Source organism: Hippocampus zosterae, chromosome 1 (genome assembly GCF_025434085.1).
Source record: "Hippocampus zosterae strain Florida chromosome 1, ASM2543408v3, whole genome shotgun sequence".
Classification (NCBI taxonomy): Eukaryota; Metazoa; Chordata; class Actinopteri; order Syngnathiformes; family Syngnathidae; genus Hippocampus; species Hippocampus zosterae.
Window position 1 is genome coordinate 4,809,691 of NC_067451.1, and position 27,655 is coordinate 4,837,345.

General features: G+C 48.5%; 1 long non-coding RNA gene across 2 annotated transcripts in view; it reads right to left on the reverse strand.

Annotated features, from left to right (window-relative positions):
- LOC127600225 (uncharacterized) overlaps positions 1 to 22,627 on the reverse strand; it is a 41,528-nt gene extending 18,901 nt beyond the window's left edge. The window contains exons 1-4 of one of the 2 annotated variants that reach the window (XR_007962298.1): positions 22,426 to 22,627; positions 20,871 to 20,969; positions 17,142 to 17,212; positions 8,704 to 8,760 (exon numbers count right to left, since the gene is read on the reverse strand). This is a non-coding gene — a long non-coding RNA (uncharacterized LOC127600225). Of the gene's footprint in view, positions 1 to 8,699; positions 8,761 to 17,141; positions 17,213 to 20,870; positions 20,970 to 22,425 lie in introns of both variants that reach the window. The other variant, XR_007962297.1, reaches the window with a different exon arrangement.
- Between the last annotated feature and the right edge of the window lie 5,028 nt (positions 22,628 to 27,655).

The following is a 27,655-nucleotide window of genomic DNA, read 5'->3' on the forward strand; positions in this document are numbered from 1 at the left end:
TGAGCGCTGACGGGAAGGGGGGGGAAAAGAGAGAAGTCGGTTCGTTTTCGACGCCCGGCTCTGGAGTTTTTCAGATCACCCCCCCCCCCACCCCCCCCCAAAAAAAAACTTCCATAAGGAGCTGGAGCAGTGACAAGCAAAATGAAGACGCTCATAAGGAGATGTTGTCGGCCACAACTCAGGCCGGAACGCTAACACGCAAGCTAACCGTCCAACCTGATGTCGCTCACTAAAGACCCGCCCCTGAACTCTTTTGACGCCGCCAACTGCGATTGCCGTCAAGAGTCTCCAAAATTGGATGGCGACAAAAAATACTATTTGTGAGCATTAAATCTGTTGACAAATGTCTTGGCAACCTTGAAAGAACCCTGACGAAAAAAGATCATTCTCAATGTTGGCTAGCAAGCCTCGCTTCGGGTTCCGCTTCGGTATAGCCACGTCCTTAACTCATATTTCACAACTCAGATAGTAATCAGAATATTATTAATCTAAATTAGGCAACTGATTGTTGACACTAGTGAGTGGAACAAGTCAGCTCAGACCAAATATTATTATTTAGTATTGTTTACTTCCACGATATTGACACTTATTTCTAATTTCCACAATATCGTAAAAGTATTGACACAGTATCGTATTGACACAGTATCGTATTGACACAGTCCCAAAAACTGCATGTAAGGCACAAAGAAGCAAATTGGCGCGAAGCACAGACCGCACCCCCCCCCCCCACCCCCCCAACGAGCTCCACTTTCTCGCTTTCATGGCCACAACCTTCTCCTCCGCTTCCTCCCGACACCTTTTGACCCGAAACTCGACTCTGCGGCTCCTGCCCCGCTAACACTCGACTCAACCCCGTCGCCTCTCGGCAACCCCAAAACTCTCACCCGGTGAAAGCAAACTTCCACCCCGCCGCCAGCTGTAACCCGAAACGCACCTTTACACATTGTCACACCCCCACTTTCCACAACACACACACACTGCAAGTCTCCCATAACTTCACACGGGGTGCTGAACTTGTGACCTGCCTTTCTCCGAGACCTGCAACAACACCTAAAACACACATACGCACACACACAGCCACACACACACATCCTAACTTTCACTTGATTGAATGAACGCCATTGAAGTGGACCATCGCAAAAAAAAAAAAAAAAAAAGAAAACTGCCACACACCAAGAGAAAAGTAACAAAGCTACATTTCCGAAGAAAATTTGGGGGAACTTTTGTTTTTTAAGCCACAAAGGAAAAGGAAAACACACAAAAGCAGCCTGAAGTGGAATATTCACCTCAAGTTCTGCGGACTTTTGGTTACATTTTCTTTTCATCGGCAGAAAAGTTCCCATTGGCACTCCCACTATAGATTTATGGGACTTTTGGTTCTGGGTACTTTTTTTTTTTTGTCCTAGAAGCAAGAGTTCCTGAATTACGGCAAAAAATACTTACTTCAAAACGCACGCACGCGCAATTTCCCGCCATTTGACGCAAACAATTCCTGTTCACATGGGAGGCTAATGTTAGCAATGCTACCACCGCGAACGCTTCCAAGTTGTTTTTTATAGACAGTGACAGCGGGCTTATACTGCTGAGGACAAGTTATGCTGCGGTCTGATTTGGTGATACACAGTCCTTGCTTTGTGGTCAAATCATTGCCACAAAAATGTTTTATATAACTTTATGGGCCCATTTCTTATATTTAGAGCGCAATGGCGCATCTTATGTTACCTACTGTCTGATTTTGTGTGTGTGTGTGTGTGTCGCTTCAAGGTCTGTTCATTTTATTTATTACTCTATGGGCTCCAACTGAAAAGCAAATCTTCAACTTCAGCCTCAGCCTGACCCGGGCCCACGTGTGCATTTGTGCGTGAGTGTGTGAGAACATTGCGCCAACAGTGTCATCGTTACCTCGACTCGACCTGAATGCGTGCATGTGTGTGTGAGAGAAGCGGAATCGTTTTCACCTATTAACCTTGTCAACTCTCAACTCCCCACAGGACTCACTTTCACAACTATGTGTTGGCATGTGTGATTTTACGTAACATCGGCGTTGTCGTTAACGCTCACCTAATCCCGACCTCGCCGCATTAAAAAAAAAAAAAGTGTAAAACACGCGCCTCAAAGCAGCTGCAGTCCACTTGCGGCGGCCAGCGCTTGTGAGCGCGCACGAAAACAAAATGTGACGTTACACCGTTACATTCGCTGCAATGTCTACGAAAGTGAAGAAGGTAAAAGTCTCAGAACACATTAAGCCCACACAAAATTAGACCAGGGCGGCCCGGTAGTCCAGTGGTTAGCACGTCGGCTTCACAGTGCAGAGGTACCGGGTTCGATTCCAGCTCCGGCCTCCCTGTGTGGAGTTTGCATATTCTCCCCGGGCCTGCGTGGGTTTTCTCCCGGTGCTCCGGTTTCCTCCCACATTCCAAAAACATGCGTGGCAGGCTGATTGAACACTCTAAATTGTCCCTAGGTGTGAGTATGAGTGCGAATGGTTGTTCGATTCTGTGTGCCCTGCGATTGGCTGGCAACTGATCCAGGGTGTCCCCCGCCTACTGCCCGAAGACAGCTGGGATAGGCTCAAGCACCCCCCGCGACCCTAGTGAGGATTAAGCGGTTCAGAAAATGGATGGATGGATGAAAATTAGACCATTTTCTCTTAACGCTGTACATCCATAATCACAGCGTGCCTCACAATTTGGACGTGTAATTCAAACAGCCACGAAACGATATCAATCCTGCAGGATTCGCAGAACGGGGCCGACTGTTCTCTTACCTCGGAAACACCTGCGCTTGTTGCGCCGCCAACTCCTGCGGCTCGCAAGAGCAAAACCATGTACTGGCAAGGTGAGCCGGCCTTTCAAAGCTCTGGCGTGTCTGTGTGTGTGTGTGTTTTACAAGAGCATGAACATTCTTCAGCAGGTAAATAACAGAAGGAATCACACTGCAAACATGAATGAGGAATGTGCTTTTCACTGTCAGTCATTTTCCAAGCTGACCTACTGCAACACATAACGCTGTTTGCGCCATACATGTATACGCTGTTTCAGCGCGAGGTGCCTAAACCTGTCAAGACTTACAACATGTTGCCATTTCACATGCGGTGTACCTCAGGGTTCAATTTTAGATCCTGTGTTTTTTTTTTTAAACCTGCTACCTCTCGGTGATCAGGAGACCCAGAGTCGGTTTTTCATAGATCATACACCGAGGCACATCGTCGTATCCCGTGGTGACACAAAGCCACTGGATGCCCCTTTTAATTGCATTTTCGATGTCAAATCCTGGATGGCAGAAAACTTTCTCCACCTTAACCACGCCAACATTGAAATTGTCGTCATCGGTCCCGAGGCCCAGAGAGAGAAAACTTTTACCTATATTACAGTTACTGTCTTTTAAGAACATCACCAGAGTCCACCTCATTCTTCAAATACTGATATGTGCTTTTATTACCGGACGCATTGACTACTATAATGCCTTGCTCTTTGGTCTTCCCAAAAGGAGTATTTCAGGTTTGTTACTTTAACCAAATAAATTGTAGCACAGTGGCGGCCCGGTAGTCCAGTGGTTAGCACGTCAGCTTCACAGTGCAGAGGTACCGGGTTCGATTCCAGCTCCGGCCTCCCTGTGTGGAGTTTGCATGTTCTCCCCGGGCCTGCGTGGGTTTTTTCTGGGTGCTCCGGTTTCCTGCCACATTCCAAAAACATGCGTGGCAGGCTGATTGAACACTCTAAATTGTCCCTAGGTGTGAGTGTGAGCGTGGATGGTTGTTCGTCTCTGTGTGCCCTGCGATTGGCTGGCAACCGATTCAGGGTGTCCCCCGCCTACTGCCCGGAGACGGCTGGGATGGGCTCCAGCACCCCCCCGCAACCCTCGTGAGGATCAAGCGGTACGGAAGATGAATGAATGAATGAATGAATGATGAAGACCAGCAGGCAGGCCCACGTGACATCACTGCATCGGCTCCCCGTGCGTTTCGGGAATCATTTTAATCTGGAAAGCACTTTGAATTACAATCTCTGTATGAAAAGAGCTGCATGAATCAAGTTTGGATTGATTTCCATCGCTCATTATTGACAACACAAGGCAAGATTCACTGGCTAATCTTGATCATCTCCTCAAAAGCGGTGTTTAACTGAAATCCAAAGTGACACGACGCCACCATCTACAGGGATCTGTTGGCCATTACAGTGGAACAAACAAACCTCTGGGCGAACCCTTCTTCCAAGCCGACCCGCTGGGACATACTTGAAATAAAACGTCCGCATAGTTAATATCGAGAATCGATGTTTGATTTTCCCACATGCCAGACCAATGATTTATTAGCGTTAGTATAAAATGTTTTCTCCCACTTTAAATTTGGCCATCCACACATGCACTCCATCAGATGGAAATAAAACCAAGCAGAAGATGGAGGGCTGGGGGAGGCCAAGGGACACACACGCACACACGTCCAAACATGGAACTGACAAAAACCCACACACTACTTGAGTTCTGGTGATTAACAGCTGACTTGTTTGTCCACAACGCCAAAAGCCATACACGACTTCACCCCAACAAACCAAAAGCAGTCGAAAAATTTGGAGGACATCAAAACAACATAACCACATAAACATCTGCAAATGTGTGTCAGAGAGGCGACACACACACACACACATACACGCACTGCGTTGGCACCGACTCGCCAAAACATCCCAAGTTACACAACAGTTCCAGGAAGACATCAAAGGTTGTGACCTCTGGAGCACACACACACACACACACAATCTGCGCGCACACGCGTGTGATCCGATACGATACGATCTGCGATGCTTTATCTTTTGGCTTTTCACTGTCAACTGCCAGACGAGCTGTACAGTGCTCGTTCGAGTCGTTTATCGGATCGCGAGGGGAGATGATGTCACCGGGTCATCGGCAGGTGGGGCCGACTCACCGCTGTGTTTACCGCCGACGCGCACATCACCATAACATCTTGCCGTAGTTTAAAAAAAACAATCCCCCCCCCCCCAAAAAAATAAAAAGACAGAACAGCCCACGCTATGACCTTTCAAATGAGGTTTCATGCATTTTGCTGAACCTATAGTGGAAGATCCAGCGTTATAAAATGAAATAAATGCCCATCCTTGTTCAAGTGTGCTTCATCTGTAATGTGTACAGTCCTGCTTGCCTTGTGCGTGCATGCGTGTGTGTGTGTGTGTGTGTGTCAGGTGTCAAGTTTACCCCTGGATCGACCCAAGCTGGGAATGATCTCGTCTCAGCGGGGGAAGCCAAAAAGTGCTCTTCTACACGGTGTGCGTGTGCGCACGCGTGTGGTGCATGTGTATGTGTGCTCATCTAACCCGAGGATGACTCAGAAACCATCTGGAGGCCAGATGCAAATTTCACCCCCCCTTCCCCCCCCACCTAACCACATTTGCCAACACCCCCCCACTGCTCCTCATTCAGTTTCTGAGTCCCCTTAGTTAACCTGTGAACTTTGACTTGCGCTTCATGTGCTTGGACAGCGCTGACGTGTGAGTTGTCGCCATCCGCACGGCTTTCTGGTCAAGTTCACTCCAAGAGGACGCACGGTTGCCTTTCGGACCCGCCAAAAGAACTCGGTCAACGATACCACTCGGCAATGACGGTTGGGGCTTGATGTCGATGAATGGCCGCGTGTTTTGGCACGAATGACACAGATGTCTCACTGCGATCAACAGATGGTGGGTTCGCTCTCGTGAAATTGGCTGCGGTGGCGCAAGCGTGTGAATTTTTCTTGTTTTCTTTTTTTTTTTAACTAAAATTGAGGTCCTCAATGTCTCACAGCCAGCCAGAACTTTAAAAAAAAGTCTTGTGACAATCCATGTAACACAACTGCAGTTTTGCTTGAATACATGATTCTTTCCTCCTGTCATTTTATATGGTCGAAACTTAAGCGAGTAGCCACCCTGAAGTTGCCGTCGCTCGCGTTTTACAATTTCAAACTGTTTTCAAGGCACTGACACGAGATGACTAACACAATGTTACCAAAACACCGCCTGTAGAGTTAAACTCATTTAATGCCAAAATGGAGAATGACGTTTGCAAAAACCTTATCATTTAGTGCCAAAATGTAAAATTATGTTTTGGGCATTTTTTAATAGATTTTTTAAAAAATAACAATATAATTTTATAAAGGGCTTCACGCAGCTTCTCAATAAGTATCAAGGCTTTGGGAACGATTTCAGTATGATAAATCACCACTAGATGACAGGCTCTGGTCCGATCTTGGTCCACACATTAAAAGAGTGAGTGTGTGTGTGTGTGCGTTTGTATTCATGACATCTCAGGACAATTTTATGATAACACACCTTCCTGACGTCCTGAAAATGCACCAAAACACGCGCGTGTGTGTGTGTGTGTCTGTTTGTATTCATGACATCTCAGGACAATTTTATGATAACACACCTTCCTGACGTCCTGAAAATGCACCAAAACACGAATGTGTGTATGTGTGTGTGTGTGAAGTACGCCGATCGCACATGGCAAGGTGGCGTGCGAGAACAGTATTGTTGTGAGAACAAAGTTCAACGTTCATGAAAAGTTCATGCATCGATGCGGTGTTCTTGCAGTAAATTGATATTTTGCAAGTTGTTTCGATATTTGAGGTATCACAAATTATATCTATAAAATATATATATTAAATTCTGCTTGGAACGCATCCTTTCACAAAAACCTCCTTTCCTCCAAACTACAGAACTTAATTTTCTGTAGGCTCTCCCAATTTGAGAAAAAAAAAAAAAACGTCTGGCATTAAGCTGCTAAAATTCAATCATGGCGTCAATTGTTTTGAAAAGCCGAGAAAGCCTTAGAGATAGAGAGTGCGGTCGACATTTTTCAAAACAAACGCAAAAAAAAAAAACTAAACATAATGATAATGATTAAGGTAGGGAAGGAAGTGGTTTGCCATCAATGTGCTCTCTATCATGTGGAAATGGAGCCTGAAAGCTGGCGTGAGGGCCTGGAAGCCATTGCGCGACACTCTGAGTGATGATTAGGAGATAATTGGTGGACACATTTAACGCGGATAATGTCTTAATTGCATCCATAATGTTTTCCCCCCAGCGTGAGAACAAAGGGCATCTTTCAGTGGCGACACCAAACCGCCCTTTTGCGTATGTTTGTTGTCGTGCCTCGTCTTCGGGCGGTAAATCTCACGCTGACCTCAAATGGCGTGCTGTTGCAACACGTCTTTGTCACGCTCGCGTCATTTCCAACGAACCCGACGCCGCGCTTATTCGGAAGGGATTCCATTCCATCTTGTCCCGGGCAAGATGGGGAACGGTTAACGTGTTTGAAGGATGTTTACGTAAGTGTTGAAAATGTGCAATGACTGAGAGTCATCTCTATTGTGGACATGTGTGACATGTGGCTAGCTAGCTAGCTAGCTAGCTAGCTAGCTATGCCTACATGTTAAAAATGGGTACAGTCTTAAACGCGCAAGGTAGAAATACTTAATGTCACTTTATGTCCAAAATCTATGACCAATCGTGATCAAAATTCATGCGCACATGTCCTCATCAATCTCAGAAAATATCAAAATTGAGAATGAGATGTGGGCTTAGGTACAGATGTGCACAGAAATCTTGGTGACGAACATGCAAAGTTAAGCTTTTGCTCCGTCGTGAATGTCCATGTGGAGAAAAAGGAAGGATACCCATGAAGTCCAAAATACTGTGGGGATTGTTTTGGTATTTTCAAAGGCTGAGTTTTGTACTGTCCACGAAAAGGTCCCTCGAGTGCCTCATTGTTGGCCACGAGTGTGTGCGTGTGACAGAGCGAGTTAAAGTTTTCCAAAGTCCAATTTGGCAGCCAGCGTGTGGGTAACAGGCGCCGCGCTGCTCTGACCGCTTTAGAGCGCCTCGTCGTCGCAAGGTAGAAAAGCCCGTTGTCCTGATACAATCAATCCCGATAAAATGAGAACGTTGACAGCCAGTTGTTTTTAAAACATGTTTAGTTGGAAAGGTGTAAAACAGTGGTCAGCAGCTCGCCCTCGTACCGCCGCTGCGTATTCCGCCGCCCCGCTTCCCCCTCCACCCCATGCACTGACATTTCCATGAACCGCCGCTTGATGTTCCTCAGATGACGAGGAGCGGGATGAAAGAGAAACTCCAAAAAGAAACAATCAAAATCTGCCGCGCAGATGTCTCGTGTGCGTGCGCGGCGACTGGAGGAAAATTTGAAATCGGCCCCGACTACCACCCCACCTCCCCCCCGCCCCCGCCAGTTTCCCTCAGAATGAGACGGGGGCGCGCCTCTTCGATGAAACATAACATTGACAACGTGAATGAAACTGGACGCATCGTAAGTAGAAGGTAGGGAAGTCACAAGGACACAAAATGAAGAACGAGCGAGTCGAAATCTTTCTGATGCAAGAATAGAAACGAGAAAAAGAGCTGACTAAGCACTTCCATCAGCAAAAATGAATCTGTCCGCACTTACCTTTGTGGCTAACATGTTCCTTCTGCGCCAAAGCATTACAATGATTCATTTTTAATAAGCATACCGAAATGTCTAAACCATTTTCACTTGTCTTAAAAAAACAAAAACAAACAAACAAACAAAAAACCATGCAGGCCATTGCCTCACCTTTACTGTCAAATTATCTTTGGATAACAGGAAGGTGAGAGAATCCCCCCCCCACCCCCCCACACACACACCAAGAATCACAATCAAATAAAGAATCATCAAACTTACATGTGTCACAACTTGGAATTCTGCTGAGATGAATTTCTCACTTCCTGCAGTCGTCACCTGTAGGCATGGGAGAAATAAGATAAAGTCTCAGATACAAGCGCACGCAGGTAACAAACATCCAACAAACGACAAAGCAACGATATTCATCTCTGGCACTCTTTGTCTCGCCCCTCTTGCGCACTCGTGTTTTTTTTTTACATTGTTGCTCGGAGAAGCGGAACGCAACAAAACTGATGTTTGGCGCGCTCACCCAGCAACAAAGCTAACTCATTCATTCATTCATTCATCTTCCGAGCCGCTTGATCCTCACTAGGGTCGCGGGGGGTGCTGGAGCCTATCCCAACCGTCTTCGGGCAGTAGGCGGGGGACACCCTGAATCGGTTGCCAGCCAATCGCAGGGCACACAGAAACGAACAACCATTCGCACTCACACTCACACCTAGGGACAATTTAGAGTGTTCAATCAGCCTGCCACGCATGTTTTTGGAATGTGGGAGGAAACCGGAGCACCCGGAGAAAACCCACGCAAGCCCGGGGAGAACATGCAAACTCCACACAGGGAGGCCGGAGCTGGAATCGAACCCGGTACCTCTGCACTGTGAAGCCGAAGTGCTAACCACTGGACCACCGGGCCGCCCAAAGCTAACTCGTGATATTAAAAAAAAAAAGCACTGTATTGTTAAAAAAAACAACAAAGTGGTCTGGTTCATTGGTGTGTGAGAAACCGAGAGTGAGCTGTGGCCTAAAGCAGCTCCATGCCAGCGATCTCATTCTTTATTTGTGTGTTTTGTTTCATTCATGAGCGGCCCGGTAAGTCCAGTGGTTAGCACGTCGGCTTCACAGTGCAGAGGTACTGGGTTCGATTCCAGCTCCGGCCTCCCTGTGTGGAGTTTGCATGTTCTCCCTGGGTCCTGCGTGGGTTTTCTCCGGGTGCTCTGGTTTCCTCCCACATTCCAAAAACATGCGTGGCAGGCTGATTGAACACTCTAAATTGTCCTTAGGTGTGAGTGGTGAGTGTGAACGGTTGTTCGTCTCTGTGTGCCCTGCGATTGGCTGGCAACTGATCCAGGGTGTCCCCCGCCTACTGCCCGAAAACAGCTGGGATAGGCTCCAGCACCCCCGCGACCCTAGTGAGGATCAAGCGGCTCGGAAGATGAATGAATGAATGAATGTTTCATTCATGAAACGATAACCGAGGCTCTCCTTGCCCACATGTAAGGGCATTAGTTGCTCCATTTTCATCCTACGTGACTCAAGCGGTGGTGTATTTGAAGCTCGCTCGTTCAACGCAAAAACTCGCAAGTCAAGGTAGGTCCGTATCCGTTGTATGTGATGTCTGACTTTGGCAAACAGAAGTCGGGAGTGCGTCCCGGCACAGGAAGAGGCGGGGTGGGGGGGCGTTTATGAACCTCTGGACCTTTCCCTGACCTTCCCTGGCTGTCCCTTCAACACATTCTGCTCCCCGCCGCCATAAAAACACATTGCACACACCTTTTTCCCCAGCCGCCGAAATTCATATGAAGTTCCCGAGCGTGGCCCCCCCCCTTCGCCAACAGGACCTTCGCTCGCATGCCCCCTTCCCATTTGAGTTCCCCCCTTTCATGGTCCATCACCCCTGCCCAACCCCCATACCGTGCGCTTCGCCTCAAACACTGCCGCCGGCCTTTTTCCTGCTCTCCGCGAACGTCGTTCCAGCTGGCGGGCGGCTCTGCCGCGGCCAGCCAGCGGCCGCTCGCGATTCGTAAAGCAGAAACGGCGGCGGGAACTGACACGGGATGATTTCATAGTCTAGGGAAAAGTGTGTGTGGGGGTGGGGGGGGGGTGAAAATACGGCCGATATATTGAGAAGACGACGCGCGGCCAGGAAAGTGAAGCTTCAGTTGATTAAAAGATCAAGTCAGTAAGCCGCCCCTCGTAACAGGAACGAGCGTACCCGGAAAGCGCTCGAACCGTCCCCGCCGCCCGACACGGATGCTGACAAAAGGCGTCTATGGCTTTTCGGTGGTCGGGACGCGAACTGGGGAGCAGAAAGGGAAAAAATCTCAGGCTACCGAGCGTGAACAGGCCACAGATATTTGTCTGGCCGCGCGAGAAGGCGACGACAGCGTCGGACAGGAAAATCATACTTTTATTGATGGCCGGCAACCTTACAAGGGCGAAAAAAAGGTTAACGTCTTGATTTGCGGAGAGCAATAAAACCAGAGCGGGACGCCGACGTCTTTGTTAAAATGAGATTTTCTTCCATTTTTCACTACAATTCAGGTCAAGATGATCAACTTCCGTTGGATAATTAATGATTTTTGATGAATCACAGACTCTGATATGACCCGATTTCAAAGTGAAAAAAAGCGCAAACAAATCGATGAAGATTCCGCTTACTGGTGTGGTCTGCAACATGTTGGAAAATAGACAAATGTTGATCATGGCTTTTCAAATTAAAAGCAGATGTTTGTAATTGTCTTATTTGGATTCAACACAAAGCTCATCAGTCCGCTCTCATGGAGGATGACAAAAATCAGAGACTATTTAGTGTTGAGAGGCTGAAATTCAGAGGATTTGGATGAGGGAGGAGGTGTGGGGGGAGGGGGGGGGGTCACCAACCCGGTGCCCATGAACACATGAGTAGCCAACGGGCCTGTTTAAAAATAGCACACCAGTGATGGGATTTTCTGGGAGTGCTGAGGAAGTGATCATTTGAAAAAACAAACACTGTCATGGATTTATAAAAATAAAGTTTTGACTATTGATATTGATCAATTTCCTCATTATTATAAAAAAAACATCACCAGATTAATGAATATCATTTGGATTAAATCGGTAATGCTCAGTTTCCAAAAGGTTATTAATGTCAGATTCTGAACCCAAAACCAAATAATGTTTTGGATTCTAGAAATACAGTTTCAGACAACATGCGACAACAAAAATATTTCTTCCAGAAAAGCGCACCAACAAAAGGTCGAAATCGCAAAAACTGAAATCGCTGGTCACAAAGAGCCAGGAAGAGAGGAAAAAAAAACTGCATAAAACAAAAAGCGCTTGCAAAAGCGAGTTACAAGAGAACACCGAGAATAAGCCAACGAAACATATCAAGTTCGATAAAACGAAAACAAAAGATCAAAATCTGTAAAACGGCGTCATGAAAATACTGACAAAGGTCTACGAGAGCGACTGTGAAAGATATCGAGAGGCCAAGAACACAACGCTTGAAGCGTGAGCGCGATCAATAATCTTGCTGGTCCTTAAATACATGGCAGGCTTGATGGATCAACACGGAACAGGTGTGCCTGCTGGTGGGGGGTGGGGGGGGGACGCACTTCGGCCCAGCTGGGGCTGAAAACCATACAAAACAAAACAGACAAACGTGACAAGGTAACCCCGCCTCGAAATGATTGATTGTCAAAATGGTCGTTCGTACAATTGGTACAAATAAAAGTAGCGGTCAGAATGTAGATGGAGAAAAAGAATAAAAACACCCTGATAAGTACAATTTCAGTAAAGTAAACACAACAGGCTCTGTAGAACCCATTCCTACCGACCTCCGCCCATTGGTTCAAGAAACACGCCCACTGCTCATACAGTTCAAATTACATGAGCCAGCAAGACTGATTCTGAAGGCCCCGTGCAGATTACCTTCTTCCGGCAACACTCGAATGCTGGAATCTAATTGGATGGAAAATGGGACAGCCGCAGACATGTGCCGGAAGCAGTGCCGGCGAGAGAAATGAACACGTACAGATAGACAGACCTCGGATAAACGAATCCGATTGAAAGCAAGTCGGCGTGTTAACGTCTTCCTCAAAGTTCGACGGTTGAGACGATAAAGAGCAGTGGCCCCGCGGCGGAGCCGTGTGGGAACGCAGCCGTAAAACAAGGCCTTGGAAACGCTGCTGACAGCAAACACTGCTATTAAAACATATCTTATGAGGGGTGCATGCGCGTGTGTGTGCGCGTGCATGTTGAGGGAAACTTGGAAATGAGATTAAGAGGAGAAAGTGTTGCGGTGTGTGTGTGTGTGTGTGCGAGTGTGTGTGTGTGTGGCTGTAAAACCCTATACAAGGTGCCAACGGCTCTGACCCTTCACCTCTTTTGAATGTTGCTATATGCTGGAATGTGTATTAGCAGGATTTGGTGTTCCGGTGCCCCTGAGGGTGTGCGTGTGTGTGTTTGGGTGTGTGTGTGTGTGTGTGTGTGTGTGTGACCTCAGACATGTGTTGGTGTTAACTGGCACCACCAAGCCTGGAGGGGATCATTAGTGAGCTCGACACGCCGCCTTTACTGTACATGGCAGGAGGCGGTTTGCACACCAACGCACCTTTTGTGTGTGTGTCCCTGCATCAAAACGTCCTGACCGTGGCGACGCCAACATGGCGACCGGAGCGCCCCCCCCCCCCCCCCCACACACCCGGGCCCCCACCCCGCCTGCGAGCAACCCATTAAAAGGTAGGAGAAGGACCATAAACATGGATCAGTGTCAACACTGATGTTTGTTTGTTCGGAATACCTTCCGTGTGCACGTGTACTCTGCCACGTACTCGAGGTGGGGGGCGGGGGCGTGGGGGGGGGGGGTTATGGATATATATTTTTATTTCGTTTAATCTATTGATGCTTGGTGGAGGTTAAAAAGCTGAAGAGGAGGGTGATGAGGGACGCCCCAATAGAAGGGAAGCTGAGCTTGATGTGTGTGTGTGTGTGGGGGGGGGGGGGGGGGCATCCAAACAACACTCAGCAACTTCTTGGGGAAGTTTTAAGTGGTCCCTTTTGTCTGCCGTCATGGTTCCCTTCCCTCCTCTTCTGCCCATCCTTTCTTCTGGCCTTTTAACAGTAACCAGAGAGGGCAAGAACAACGCTGGGATGCAGCGGGGGACGGAGGGGGGGGGGGGGGGGGCGAGGAGGGTGAGTGGGGGACACCGACGGGGGAGAGACAGCGAGACGCTTAAAGGGGCTCGCAGATAAGAAGTGTCTCCACGCTGTAAGGGAATCCCGTCTTCCTTTTCCTCTTCTGTTTTCAGATAAGGGAAAGGGCAGGATTGTGTGTGTGTGTGTGTGTGTGTGTGTGTGTGTGTGTGTGTGTGTGTCAGACAGCTTTCTCAGACCCTTGATGCCGATCATCTGTTTTCTACCATTCATCCATTCATCCATTCATCCATTCACAACTGGCTGTGTGTGTGTGTGTGTGTGTGTCAGGTATCAGGGTGGAGGAAAAGGCTGGCCCGTCTGATTGCAACTCGCTGTGCAAACTAAGCAACCACTGCGGAGATTCTTCACCTTCCATTCATCGGACGTACGGCAACAGGTGGCGAGGCGGCGTCGCGCGACTTCGGCTCTAGCGGGAGAGCATCTCGTTGCTCCGCTTGTGAGTACACACGACCGGCGTTAAGAGATGAACATTCATTCATTCATCATCTTCCGAGCCGCTTGATCCTCACTAGGGTCGCGGGGGGTGCTGGAGCCTATCCCAGCCGTCTTCGGGCAGTAGGCGGGGGACACCCTGAATCGGTTGCCAGCCAATCGCAGGGCACACAGAAACGAACAACCACTCACACTCACACCTAGTGACAATTTAGAGTGTTCAATCAGCCTGCCACGCATGTTTTTGGAATGTGGGAGGAAACCGGAGCACCCGGAGAAAACCCACGCAAGCCCGGGGAGAACATGCAAGCTCCACACAGGGAGGCCGGAGCTGGAATCGAACCCGGTACCTCTGCACTGTGAAGCCGACGTGCTAACCACTGGACTACCGGGCCGCCCCAAGAGATGAACAGAGATGCGTTATTCTAAAGCCCCCACCACCACCACTACCCCCCTAAAGTGAATGAAGAGATTCGAAGATAATTGCTGGAAACGTGTGCAAAGACGGAGAACTGGCAGCCGCGGCGTGTGCACCGGGCGGAGCACCGCGGCGGCCATTTTAGAGTCCCTTGTGTCGTCGTCGTTGTTTTTTTTTTAATCACTCGCAGGTCTGTTGAAAACACTTTTCTCTGTGCTTTGTCAAATTTACAAGAAATGTACTTTCACCAGGGAAATCACTTTATGCCTTTTCTTGAATCGTACACGGCTAAAGTTGTTTTTAACGACTGCCCGGCAGCGGGGGGGAAAAAAAAAACTCCTCGGGACGATCATTTCCAATCGCCTGCCTTGCCTATTCCGGGAGTTGCGAAAGCAGCGAGCGTGGGGGTCACGCGTCAATGCAAGTGTGCCGCGTCGAAAAGGCGCTACGCTTCATTTGAGGCCTCGCGGCCTCCCAATCAGCTGCGCCGCGACGCCTCTCATTAGCCCGTCTGCAACCCTCGGCCGTTTCCTCCGCGCTGGCCGCTGTGCGCTTCGCACCCTGTCAGTCACGCCCCTTCTGATCGATGGCCCGGCCGTCCCGTGCAAACATTCCGTGTTGGTTTAGAGGTGCGCGCGGCACCTGCTCAAGCGCAGTGATTAAACGACGACATTTACGGGCGGGAGCAAGAAAAACAAAGAGGCGCGAGGATCCGCCGCGACTTTGGGTCGGAACTCCCGAAATGCTCTCTTCTCATGAAAGGCGAGAAACCCGAAACCCTCGGTCTCCTCGTCCTTTCTCCTGGTCTCTATAGACGCCGCTCAATGCTATCAGCGGCGCGTAATGCCCGCCATTACATCCCCCCCCACCACCCCGACTCTTTGTCTGGCTTATCGGGCCGGATCGGACCCGGCGCGTCGCTTGAGTTTCCATTCGGCGCGTTCACCCGGCGCGACATAAATGGAACGGAGCCCTCCAGGATGAGAAGACAAAACTTCTCGCTCGTCAACTTACAGCCACAAGCCGACATGTTGCGTCATGTCCCAGGGGGGAAGACAGATGGCGCTCATGAAACCATCAAAGCTCGACTTTGAACGGAACCGAGCGTTGTTGTTTACGAGATGTCGCCTGGAATATTTCGTGCTTGGGCTGATTTATAAAGATGCCCCGCAGACCGAGTTGCCCATAATTACGCCGACCGAGTGGAGGTTTTGGTGGCTTCCTCAAAGAGGGGGCAGACCAGCCATTTTTTTTGGGGGGGGGGGGGCGGGCAACCATGTGAGAGGTTGAAAAGATTCCTCCCCGCCCCCGCCCCTCCACCCCCCCGACAGATCCTTACAATCCTTTTCCAAACCATTTGCTGATGTTCCCCTTCATGAATTCATCTTCCCAGTTCCCATGGTAACGCAAGGCAGCGACGCCACTTTGAAGCGCGTGCCATCCAATAATAAGCCCATTTTGACACGGGGCTGGGCGAACGGGGCCTGATTGATACGGCGATACGATTGATGCGGCGTTGCCGCGGCAACGGGCGTCAACAAGCAGGGCGCTGATTGGGGGGGGGGGGTGCGGGGGGGGGGGGTTGTCAAAACAAAGGCGGCATCAAACACTCGTCGCAAGCTCCCCCTAAACGTCTGCCTGCTTGGCCGAGAGTGAAGCATGCTGGGAAAAATTGAGAGTCTTCTTCAGTTCAGGCCCTTGGCTTCGAAAACGGCTGATGAGTTTTGAATGGCCTCTTGTCTTCGGATAAATCTGCGGTCGTGGCAACCGGGAGTCGGCCGGGACAAGGAGAAGTAGTCGGAGGAGGAGTTTGGCGGCGGCGACGACGGCGGCGGCGGCTCTACCAGAGAGCGACGGCGAATCCGTAACTGCGTTGGGAATCATTCATCATTCCCGACTGCCTAATCACTACGCGGGGATTTTGACCAACTTCTTCTGACCACGGCTGCAGCATAATGGAACATACTCTCAAAAACAGTCGGGTCCAAAATAACCCAAAAGGGACCGACCCAAAACGTTGGGTCCAATGAATGACCCACAAAAACAAACAAACAAAAACAAAAAAAAAATGGTTTTGAGGTTTAACAAATAACCCCAAAAGTTGGTTCGGTCCATTATTGACCCAACTGGGCGTGGCTTTGTGACAGTTGGATGTCAAGAAAGTAGCTCGGCGAGGTCACGCTACACAGGAGCTGATGGCGGCGGGATTTGCGAGTGTGTGCGTGTGTGTGCGCGTGTGTGTGTGTGTGTGTGTGTGTGTGTGTGAGACATCTCACTCATCCATCCATCTCCCGAACCGCTTGATCCTCACTAGGGTCGCGGGGGGTGCTGGAGCCTATCCCAGCTGTCTCCGGGCAGTAGGCGGGGGCCACCCTGAATCGGTTGCCAGCCAATCGCAGGGCACACAGAAACGAACAACCATTCGCACTCACACTCACACCTAGGGACAATTTAGAGTGTTCAATCAGCCTGCCATGCATATTTTTGGAATGTGGGAGGAAACCGGAGCACCCGGAGAAAACCCACCCGGGGGAGAACATGCAAACTCCACACAGGGAGGCCGGAGCTGGAATCGAACCCGGTACCTCTGCACTGTGAAGCCGACGTGCTAACCACTGGACTACCGGGCCGCCCACATCTCACTCAAGTGAATGGAAAGAAAAGTGCTGACCTGACACGGGTTGGAAGCGTAGCGTGGCACATCCTCCCCACGTGGGAACGAATCGAAGGCACATGTGGATCCTGTTGGGAGACAAGAGAGAGGGGGGGGGGGCGTAAGCACTTTTGCCAAAGTCTTGTTTTGCGCGCATCTGCCTGATGTTGATTTTCGCCGCGACCAAGACGGAGGAAATGAAAGCGAGGACAGAGCGCAAGGGGAGGAGACGGACGCACGCGGCGGACACGTTAGAGGTCGTCAAAGAGGTCACGTGACATCAGCGAGGTATCAAAAAGAGGTCAAAGAATCGAGTTGAGCCTTGCTTTATGAAACCTTTGAATGTAGCTATTGAATGCCCCCCCCCCCCACCCTCACCACCCGCCCCTCCCCGAGGCTAAAACGAATCATTAGCATTCCGCGTAAGACTCCCGACAAACCCGTTCGGGAGGAAATGAGAACTTTTCATATTTGACATTTTCCAAGCTGCCGTTCAAGCTCCGAGTGATGAAGCGATTCGGGATGGTGAACTCTTTGTCTTAATCCAGGCGGCCTGTCCAAAATCATTTCGACCAACATGTTTGTTCTCGCGACTTTCATCTCCGAGGTTCTTTTCTCATTTCCTCGCACATTCCTCCCTCTCCTCCTCCTCCTCCGCAAGCGTCCAAGGCCGCGGGGCCGAGGAGGAGCTCCTTCCTGCGCCGCCGCCGCGGCGGACAACAAATGGACTCAATCATCCAGCGTGACTTCTCGCATGCCGCAGATAAACACGAGCGCTCGGGCGGCAGCGCGTCCTTCGTCACGAAGGTCATTCGGACCGCCGTCCGCCGCTTGCTAAATTTCGGCGCGACGCGCTGAGAAATGGCTGACAAGTGTGGGAAAGGTTTACAAACTGAAAAAAACAATCGGCAATAAAAGTCGGCATTGTGAGAGCAAGGAACTCACACACGCTAAATTGCCGTTTGCGGTGAGTACAGAAGAATTAGACTTCTTCTGTCATGACTCTTTGGTGTGTAATGTGTGTGTGTGTGTGTGTGTGTGTGTGGACACAAAACACCAGCAGCATGCGACTATGAATGATGACCACGTTAATCACAAACATATTTCCACATGTGCAAGGAAGACACAACAGGCCGCGCCTCTCCTTTCCGTCCGCACGAGGGAAACCAAAGATGGTGGAAGATAGCGGACATGACATGATGTCATCACGTTTGGAGCTTTGACATTCACCTGAAACCTTTTTTTTTTTGGCTGCGTGTTTTACAGATTTTATTTATCATGGCCACAGCGCAAAAACAGCGAATAGGTGAGTAATTGGAAATACAAATGATTGGTTTTCCTCCAGGCGGCCCGGTAGTCCAGTGGTTAGCACGGCGGCTTCACAGTGCAGAGGTAACGGGTTCGATTCCAGCTCTGGCCTCCCTGTGTGGAGTTTGCATGTTCTCCCCGGGCTTGCGTGGGTTTTCTCCGGGTGCTCCGGTTTCCTCCCACATTCCAAAAAACATGCATGGTAGGCTGATTGGACGCTCTAAATTGTCCCTAGGTGTGAGTGTGGGCGTGGATCGGTGGAGTTTGCATGTTCTCCCCGGGCCTGCGTGGGTTTTCTCCGGGTGCTCCGGTTTCCTCCCACAGTCCAAAAACATGCATGGCAGGCTGATTGAACACTCTAAATTGTCCCTAGGTGTGAGTGTGAGCGTGGATTGTTGTTCGTCTATGTGTGCCCTGCGATTGGCTGGCAACCGATTCAGGGTGTCCCCCGCCTACTGCCCGAAGACAGCTGGGATAGGCTCCAGCACCCCCCGCGACCCTAGTGAGGATCAAGGGGCTTGGAAGATGAATGAATGAATGAATGGTTTCCTCCACCCAAAAATCTAACATCAAGGAAATTTGCGAATCCTAACATGCGCTCGGGGCCTCGACCATGTCCCAAAAATCATGCGACGACGAACGCCGCTTGCTCTCTTGTCGCCCATTAACCCTCGCCGACGTGCCGCTGATGTCACCGCTGCGTTTTGACCTCCAAAGAGTGAGCTCGGCGCGCCCAAAAAGTGTCCCCGCCCTCGGCGCGTCTGTCTACAGCGTCCATCCATCATACGGTGACGGCACTTAGTTGCCACGGCGGCCGGCGGGCGGGACTTTTGGAGTCGTAAAGAGATGATGTCATATTTGGACTTGAGGAGCAAAACAAATAGATTTCAATCCAGCGATGGATGCGTCATGAACGTACACCCCCTTTTTACGCGACGCCTTTTGATTTACGACGCCAATAAAAAATATTGATTAGTTGAGCATTAGCCAGTCACTAAATCCCTCTCTCGGCACCTTTGACCCTTGCCGCAGCCATAAAGTAGCACCTTATTATCACAAGTTGGGCACAACATGTCCCCGCCGCGCTTTCATCATCAGGTTCCAAGCCGGCGGGACGCCCGCGTGCGCATTTCACGTCAGGCCGACAAGATGAACAAATCACCTTAAAAAGGGTGTCGAGCTGCGCACACACACACTCACACACACACAAGAACGCCACTTCCTGCGCCACCGTGTTCTCCGTCGCCATTGTACAGTACAATGTGGCGTCTGTGCGAGGGCGCAGGTACAGTAACGCCGCCTCCATATGGCTCCCATTCCCCGCAGGAAGAAAGGCCATATTGTTGGCGGCCTGTAAAAAATTAACTGGGCCCGCTCTTGAAAGTCTAACAAAAGCGCCACCCCCCCTCCTCTTGACGTGGTCTGGAAGAGTCCTTTCACCTGGATGTCGGTGCTAGTGGCCTAAAAAAGGAAGACAACTAACAGGACGTCTACGCCCAACGTTGCTCATGGTTGGGGAACAAACGCGTTTCAAACGGCTAAAAATTGGGGGAGACATTTTTACTTGCCTGTATTCATTGCATAAACCAGTGACGGTGTCGTAATAGTACCACTACTAGTGGTATGGGAGCTCCCTCTAGTGGTTGGTAAAAGGATCACTGAATTATGTATTCAGACTATTTGCATAAGATAAGATAAGATAAGATATCCATTATTCGTCCCACAATGGGGAAATTTACAGCATGCCGTTATAAATGAGCAAATGTAAAGTATAGTTTAGTTGTGTAAGGAGGGATGGGTGAGTACCAGTACCAGGTATTCGTATCGGGCCGAAACCGGCCTTATTTTTAAGGTATTGGGTTTCGGTGGAGGCTGCCGATACTAGTCATCGATACATAAGAAAATCTGACGTTGAATAAATCCACTAATTGGGCTGTGTTGGAAAGAAAAATCTTTGTTCATTGTGTTGGCGACAATTAATACTTTTTGAACAGGAAACGGATAAAATGGATCGAAAACACGTAATAGTCAAATCCTCCACTGTCGGACCTTCACAGGAATCTTTCATTACGATGAGGTTTGTTGTGAAGTCGGACAACGCCGGGCTCCAATGGAAATTCGCAGAGTGACCGGACGAGGTCTTCACTTTATTTTAAACAAACAGTTTAGGTTTATTCAAGATCATTAAGATCGGTTTGTTACGATCAAGTGAATCAACCTGCCTCCTCTAATTGGCCGAGGACTCTGATTGGCTGCTGGACTACTGCCAAAGACCAGTGAGCGGCCTGTCTGCAACTTTAAACATCTGTGTATGTGTGAGCATGTGTGTGTGTGCGTGTGTGTGTGTGTGTGTGAGTGGGTATTCCAAGGTGACCACACACACACACACACACACACACACACACACGCACACACACTCCGTTTACTATTAAACCTTACATCAATTCAAGGTGTGGTCGTGTGTGCAGGGGTCTTGACACTCGCAGTGGGGGCGCGTCGGAGCCACAATGGTCCTTGTAGTCTTTACAGCTGCTGCGCCTACGCACACACACACAGTAAAGTCAGTTATATTAAAAAAAAAAATGCAGACGAGCAAATTAAAAGAAAAGTGCGGCGAACAGGAAATGGCATCATGGTGCTGGCTGCCTTCCCAACCCTTTGAGGCGCCGTTATGGCTCCAAACATTTAGACTGTGTTGGGAATAACTCCACATCCAAGATATATACTGTACATATATATATGTATAGTGCCCGACATAGTGAGTTTGCCATGTAGTAGTGCTGTTGGAATGTTTAGTGAGTATGGGTTATCCCCAATATACTGTCGAGCCCTCAATGTACAGTACCCCACAATGCATCAGCGTCAGTCCGAGTTTAAATGGCACCCAGTGCGAGACACCACCATCCCATTTTTAGTTTCTTTTTTTTTTATGAGGCTGCTGCCCCCAAAGGAATGTCACCCTGTCCGGCCTCACGTAATACACTAGCCACAAACCGCCAAACCAACCAATGATCATTAGAATGTCCTGGCCCTTTAAATACCTTGACTCTAAGTAGCGCAATATGTCACAACACAGAAGGACACCGCGTGCTTGTTTTGTCTTGTATTCATTTTGTGCACTACACTCATCTTAAAACCCCGTCATTAGAATGCATTTGGTGAGTATTTGTGACAGAAGCTCCAGCAGCTGACGTTGATCTGGTATGTTTAGGATCATGCGACAGCAATTGGGTAATTATGTAATTCACGTAATGGCATCCCAAAATAGTGTTCCAAAACTATTTTCAATTTATTCACCATGTAAAAACACACATATGGTCTGATTAAGGGGGGGAAAAGATCTTTAAAACGTCATTTCATTATTTCAGTTGTTATCATTATCTAATTTAGCATTTTTATGTATGTCGTCCATAACCGACAATAAAAAATTATGATCAGTTTACTTTTCCATTTAGCACATCAAAGTTACAATAATCAAACCAAACGAACAGTAAGTTACCAACAAACAACCGAACTACGTCTTGTTCTTGTTTTTCACATCTTAAAAAGTCATTCCAAAACAAAGTGTCATATATGACGTCATGAAAGCTCACAACGCCGGCTCAAGTGGTGAAATTGTCTAACGCAATTTCTTGTGCGGTTTGACTTTATTTTTAAATGCATTTCTACCACCCCTACATGTGCCGGAACTCAAATAAAAAATATTCTCAAGACTGTATTCTTAATTTTACTCAACGGTTTGAATACTTGTGAGCGCTGACGGACTATGAGATGCAGTCAATCAATGTATTATCAAGAATTCTAGATTATGTTCCCGGACCCAGTATTGATACAAATTTCAACCACATTACAGGCCTACTAAAAAATAATTCGGGGTTCTTTTCTTAATGTCGACTTGATATTCTGGAATGTAAATGACTGCCTACACGCGCTTGGATTTTGAATATTTAGAGCCATCCGTAAACAAAATCCGAACGTCAGAATGTTTGCTTACCTGTGGGAAAGTGTAAATGTGCTTTCTTCTTCTGGTCACATGACCGACGACAACAACGCGACGAAGGCAAGCTTGCGCCTCCTCGCGGTGGAGCTCTGGATAAGCTTTGTAGGGGAAAGGGGGCTGGTGGGGAGACGTGTAAGTGAAGAGAGAATTCTCACACCAAGAAAACGTACGTGACAAACAACGATGAGTCTTTAACGACTCACATTTATGGCGCAATCATCACAGCATGAAACAAAGTTTACAACGTTGGGAGATTGTGCAAGTGTGAATATACAATGACCGACATACGCAAACATCCTATCAGGATTCCACCCCCCACCGTTCCCCTCCACCATAAATACATTCAGTTTTAATCTCCGTGTGGATGAAAAGCATAACAGTCTTAATTTAGTTTATTGATCAGTATAATAACTGATGCTAATTCGGAATTGCTAATGTAGACAGTACATACTCACAAAACAATAGAGTGGTGCGGCTTCGCGTGTATGTTCTAGACCAGGGGTGCCCAAACCTTTTGGATCGAAGATCTACTTTTTGATCAACTAACCTCACGGGATCTTCCCTTAACGGCGCGCGCACGCACACACACACACAAATTTAAGATTTACCTGCTTTATTTTATTTTTTAAACATTTTTTTAGTGAAAATGAGACTGATTAGTGTGCAGTGTATATTAACACAAAAATATATTACTAACATGTACAAAGACACACAAATGGTTGTTTGTTTTTTTTTCTTCTCGACACTCCTCGGATCTACTTGGGACCTGTCTTAGAACTACCGGTAGATCAGGATCTACCTAATGGGCACCCCTGTTCTAGACTCAAGGCAATGTTTGAGCGCCTGTCCTGAAAAAAAATGATGAAGCTGAAAAAGTAAGTATTTAGATAAAGAGTAGAAATAAAGTTATTTGTTTTCAAATGTTGGACCTAAAAATTAAAAGTGACGAGGGGAATCTAGTCAGTCAATACAGTACTTTGATACCACTGTTAGCCACCACTGCTTTCGTGTGTGTGTGAGAGAGAGAGAGAAAAGGAAAGAGGTTTCAACTCCCACAGCCATGACTGTGCTGTCGTTTAATTGGCTGGATGATTTTAGTCACCTTGCCTGACTTCCTGTCCCACACAGGAACCAGACCTGTGTCTCTGATATTTTGTTTATTTCCAGCATCTTTCTTTTAAAGCTCCCTTCAGAATCAAGCTGTCCTGAACTCTCATGATTGTTCCATAAACCGGCGTCAGAGGGGCGAAGGTCAGGACATGGGAAATTTCCAGGATTGTGCCATCTTTTTCAGAGAGGGTGTTCGGGGAGGTTGCAGGATGGAGCCAGTGGCGTCACTCCTGCGGTCTTTATTTAGCGGGCCTTCTTGAAGTCTATGTTTCGGGATGACCCAGAGGAAGAGGTGAGCGAGGCGAGGCGAGGCGAGGCGGCGGCGGTCCCAGGCCACACTCTGACTTCACGCCGCAACAATCCCATGATTAACAATCTTGTTAAATTATACAGCTTTTTCACAGCGAGCATTCTTGCCCGCCAGTTAACACGAGGACTAATGAGAGGAACATGGAGTGGAAAATGTTGGACAACAGGAAACAAATAACACACGCTCATCACACAAGTTGTGAACCGGGTGCTGCAATGTCACACTTGCAAAGCAGCCGTTTGCGAACGGTGGGAAGTAACCGACTACAAATACTTCAGCGGATCTTCGGGTGTCTGTACTTACTGAATTTATTTTTTTGTCACTATTTTTTACTTTTACTCCCTGCATTTGACCACAGATGTCTGTACTTTTAGTTAAGGAGTTGAATCAGTACTGAGTTGTTTTTTTTTTTACACAACTCTATGTACTTTACTTTAGTAGAGTGTGAGTACGACCACTGCTAATGATGCACGTAAAGATGTTTAACTTCTCTGGAACACATCTGCTTGATGTCTCATCGTGTTTTCTGGCTGATGTCATCATGCGTTACACGATGCCGACATCGCTACCTTGCGTTTTTACGAGCTGCAAACGTTTGATGTTGCCGGCCTCCTCACGTGTTTGAGGTGAGAACCAAACAACGCGCTCACCCGGAGCTATTTTCCACCACATCTGGTCGAGACTGACCCCTCCGTTGTGGATTTGTGTGAATGGGATTCACATGAGAGGAAAAAAAATGCTGATAATGGGCGGATGATTTGGATGTTTAAGGTTCCTAAAACGCAACCCAGAGGGACACCAACACTATTATTTTTTTTTTTAATCAGAGCTATGGCTAATGATCATTGGGAGAGGGGGGGTATGTTCCCAACATACCTACAACGGGGAAATTTGCAAACGGAGAGATGAATGAAAAAAAAAAGTTTTAAAAAGAGTTTAACCAACTCTGTGGCCATCTTTATGCTTAAAACAAAACAAAGTGTACTATCCAAGAATACTGGACATCGCACTCTCTTTTTTTTCCATCCATCCATCCATCATCTACCGCTTATCCGGGGCCGGGTCGCGGGGGCAACAGCTTTAGCAGGGAAGCCCAGACTTCCCTCTCCCTAGCTACTTCGTCCAGCTCTCCCCGGGGGATCCCGAGACGTTCCCAGGCCAGCTGGGTGACATAGTCTCTCCAGCGTGTCCTGGGTCTTCCCCGGGGTCTCCTCCCGGTGGGACATGCCCGGAACACCTCACCAGGGAGGCGCTCAGGAGGCATCCGAATCAGATGCCCAAGCCACCTCATCTGGCTCCTCTCGATGTGGAGGAGAAGCGGCTCGACTCTGAGCCCCTCCCGGATGACCGAGCTTCTCACCTTATCTCTAAGGGCGAGCCCGGACACCCTGCGGAGAAAACTCATTTCGGCCGCTTGTATCCGGGATCTCGTTCTTTCGGTCACGACTCTTTTTTTTTTCTTACATAAATCGTTACCATTGGTCTCGATGCATTATTAACCAATTTAAAGCGAAAAATCGATTAGGAACAAATCGATCTTGGACACTTGAACTGTTATTTGAACCTCTTCTTCCCTACCAAGGAGCTGCATGATAATATGTCGCGCCTCAAGATTTTTTTTAAGAGAAAATAGTAAAGTTGGATATAACTGAGTAAGGCCGTTTTGTTAAACGCTTAATGCAAAATCACTTTGAAGGCAAATTTGTGTAACAGACAAGTAGATAATGTTCAAGATAAAAATGAGCGAGGCCCCTAAAAGTGAAACACGGCTCAGCTTCAAATACCATGCGGGCACCTTTCACAGATGGGGCAAAAACTTTGGTGGGCAGTGGAAAAGGAATTGAAAACATGCAAGTTCTTAGGTGAGAAGACAAAAACGAGGAGGACGAGGAGGAGGAGAGGCGACATTGGGAAGAAGGAGGAGGAAGCGGGTGAAGGTCGACAAAAATGGGAGCCGGAGGAGCGAAGACAGATCCCCACCGCAGCCCACCCACACCGCGCAACACACACGCACACAAACTGCGGTCGGCGGTTCACCTGCAGTTCACGATGACCATAACAACGCCCCGAGGACGAGGGCGAAACCCAAGACGAGACAAGGACGAGGCGAGCGGCCGAGGATGAGGCCGGATGCGGTAGCGCCAGGCATGGAGAGGAAAGGCGAGGCGGGAAGGCTCATTTGGAGCGCTGGGAGCCCCCGGACACAAATCACTCCCGAGAGTTTGTCGGGGAGTTCACAGGTAGGTCAGGTCAGAACAGGAGCCAGTGCTGTCAAGTCAACCTTTATTGATAATAGAGCTAAAACAAAAACATTGAGGGCGTGTCCCTCCATGTTGCCACGGAGACAGACTATGCACAAAATGTTCGGGCTACTGGGCTGCGGACAAACAATTCACGATAATCGATGTAGATCAGGTATGTCCAAAGTGCGGCCCGCGGGCCAAATCCGGCCCGCGGTCGAATTTCATCCGGCCCTCAGCCCCTGTCATAAAATCAGTGCCGTCTGGCCCGCAGGTTGGGCGCAATGGAACACGTGTTGCATTGACTGAGGTCTCGTAGACTGGTGAGTGATGTTTCATAGAGTACTGCTTCCCTCTAGTGGCTAAATGAGTAATAGCATTCACTAAATGAGTAATAGCATTTAGACACTAGAGGGCAGTAGCACTCTACGAGACATCACTCACGAGTTAACAAGACATCACTCCGTGTTTATATTGACTGATATGTCATATTTCAAATGATCCTTGGATATGTGTATTGCTTGTTCATTTCCCTGTTGTTCGAGTCAAAGGTTTTGTGACTATTGAAAAGTCATGGTGATACAACCAAAAGAAATTCTGTTTCAAGATTGTTGAAATTAAAATAAAAATGGAAATGTGAAACAGACTGGCTTACTAAAATTTGTTGAACAATATTGTTGTTCAATGTAAAGAATGTCAGCCAAGGTCGGCCCCCCGACATTTTAACACATAAAATCTGGCCCCCTTGGCAAAAAGTTTGGACACCCCTGATGTAGATGAACTTCATCTGGCCAACTTCCAACTCTTTAACGTTTCACTACTTTTTGCACAACTTATTGAATGACAACATTCACAACAGGTGTTTGATCCAAAAATGGACCAAAGACATTTCCTGGTTCAACCAGAACTAGTCATTAAAGACGGCGTTTGGTGAATTCAGAGAGAGCATTCAGTGTGCTGGGGTGGCGAGTTTAGAGTGCCTCGTTGTCAGCCATGAGTGAAACACGCCACGCAGAAAGCGTTGGAAGAGCGAGAAGGGGGTCATTTTTGGCAGCCAGCATGTGGACTGAGGCTTCGGGCTGGCGTTGCAGCTTTAGAACGCCTCGTTGTCATGTCGTGGAAAAGCCACGCGATGACCTGGTAGGATACATTCCAGCAACCGTGCTTTGTTCATTCATTCATCTTCCTAACCGCTTGATCCTCACTAGGGTGGCGGGGGGTGCTGGAGCCCATCCCAGCTGTCTCCGGGCAGTAGGCGGGGGACACCCAGAATCGGTTGCCAGCCAATCGCAGGGCACACAGAGACGAACAACCATCCACGCTCACACACACACCTAGGGACAATTTAGAGTGTTCAATCAGCCTGCCACGCATGTTTTTTTGGAATGTGGGAGGAAACCGGAGCACCCGGAGAAAACCCACGCAGGCCCGGGGAGAACATGCAAACTCCACACAGGGAGGCCGGAGCTGGAATCGAACCCGGTACCTCTGCACTGTGAAGCCGACGTGCTAACCACTGGACTACCGGGCCGCCCACCGTGCTTTGTGATTTAAAAAAAAAAAA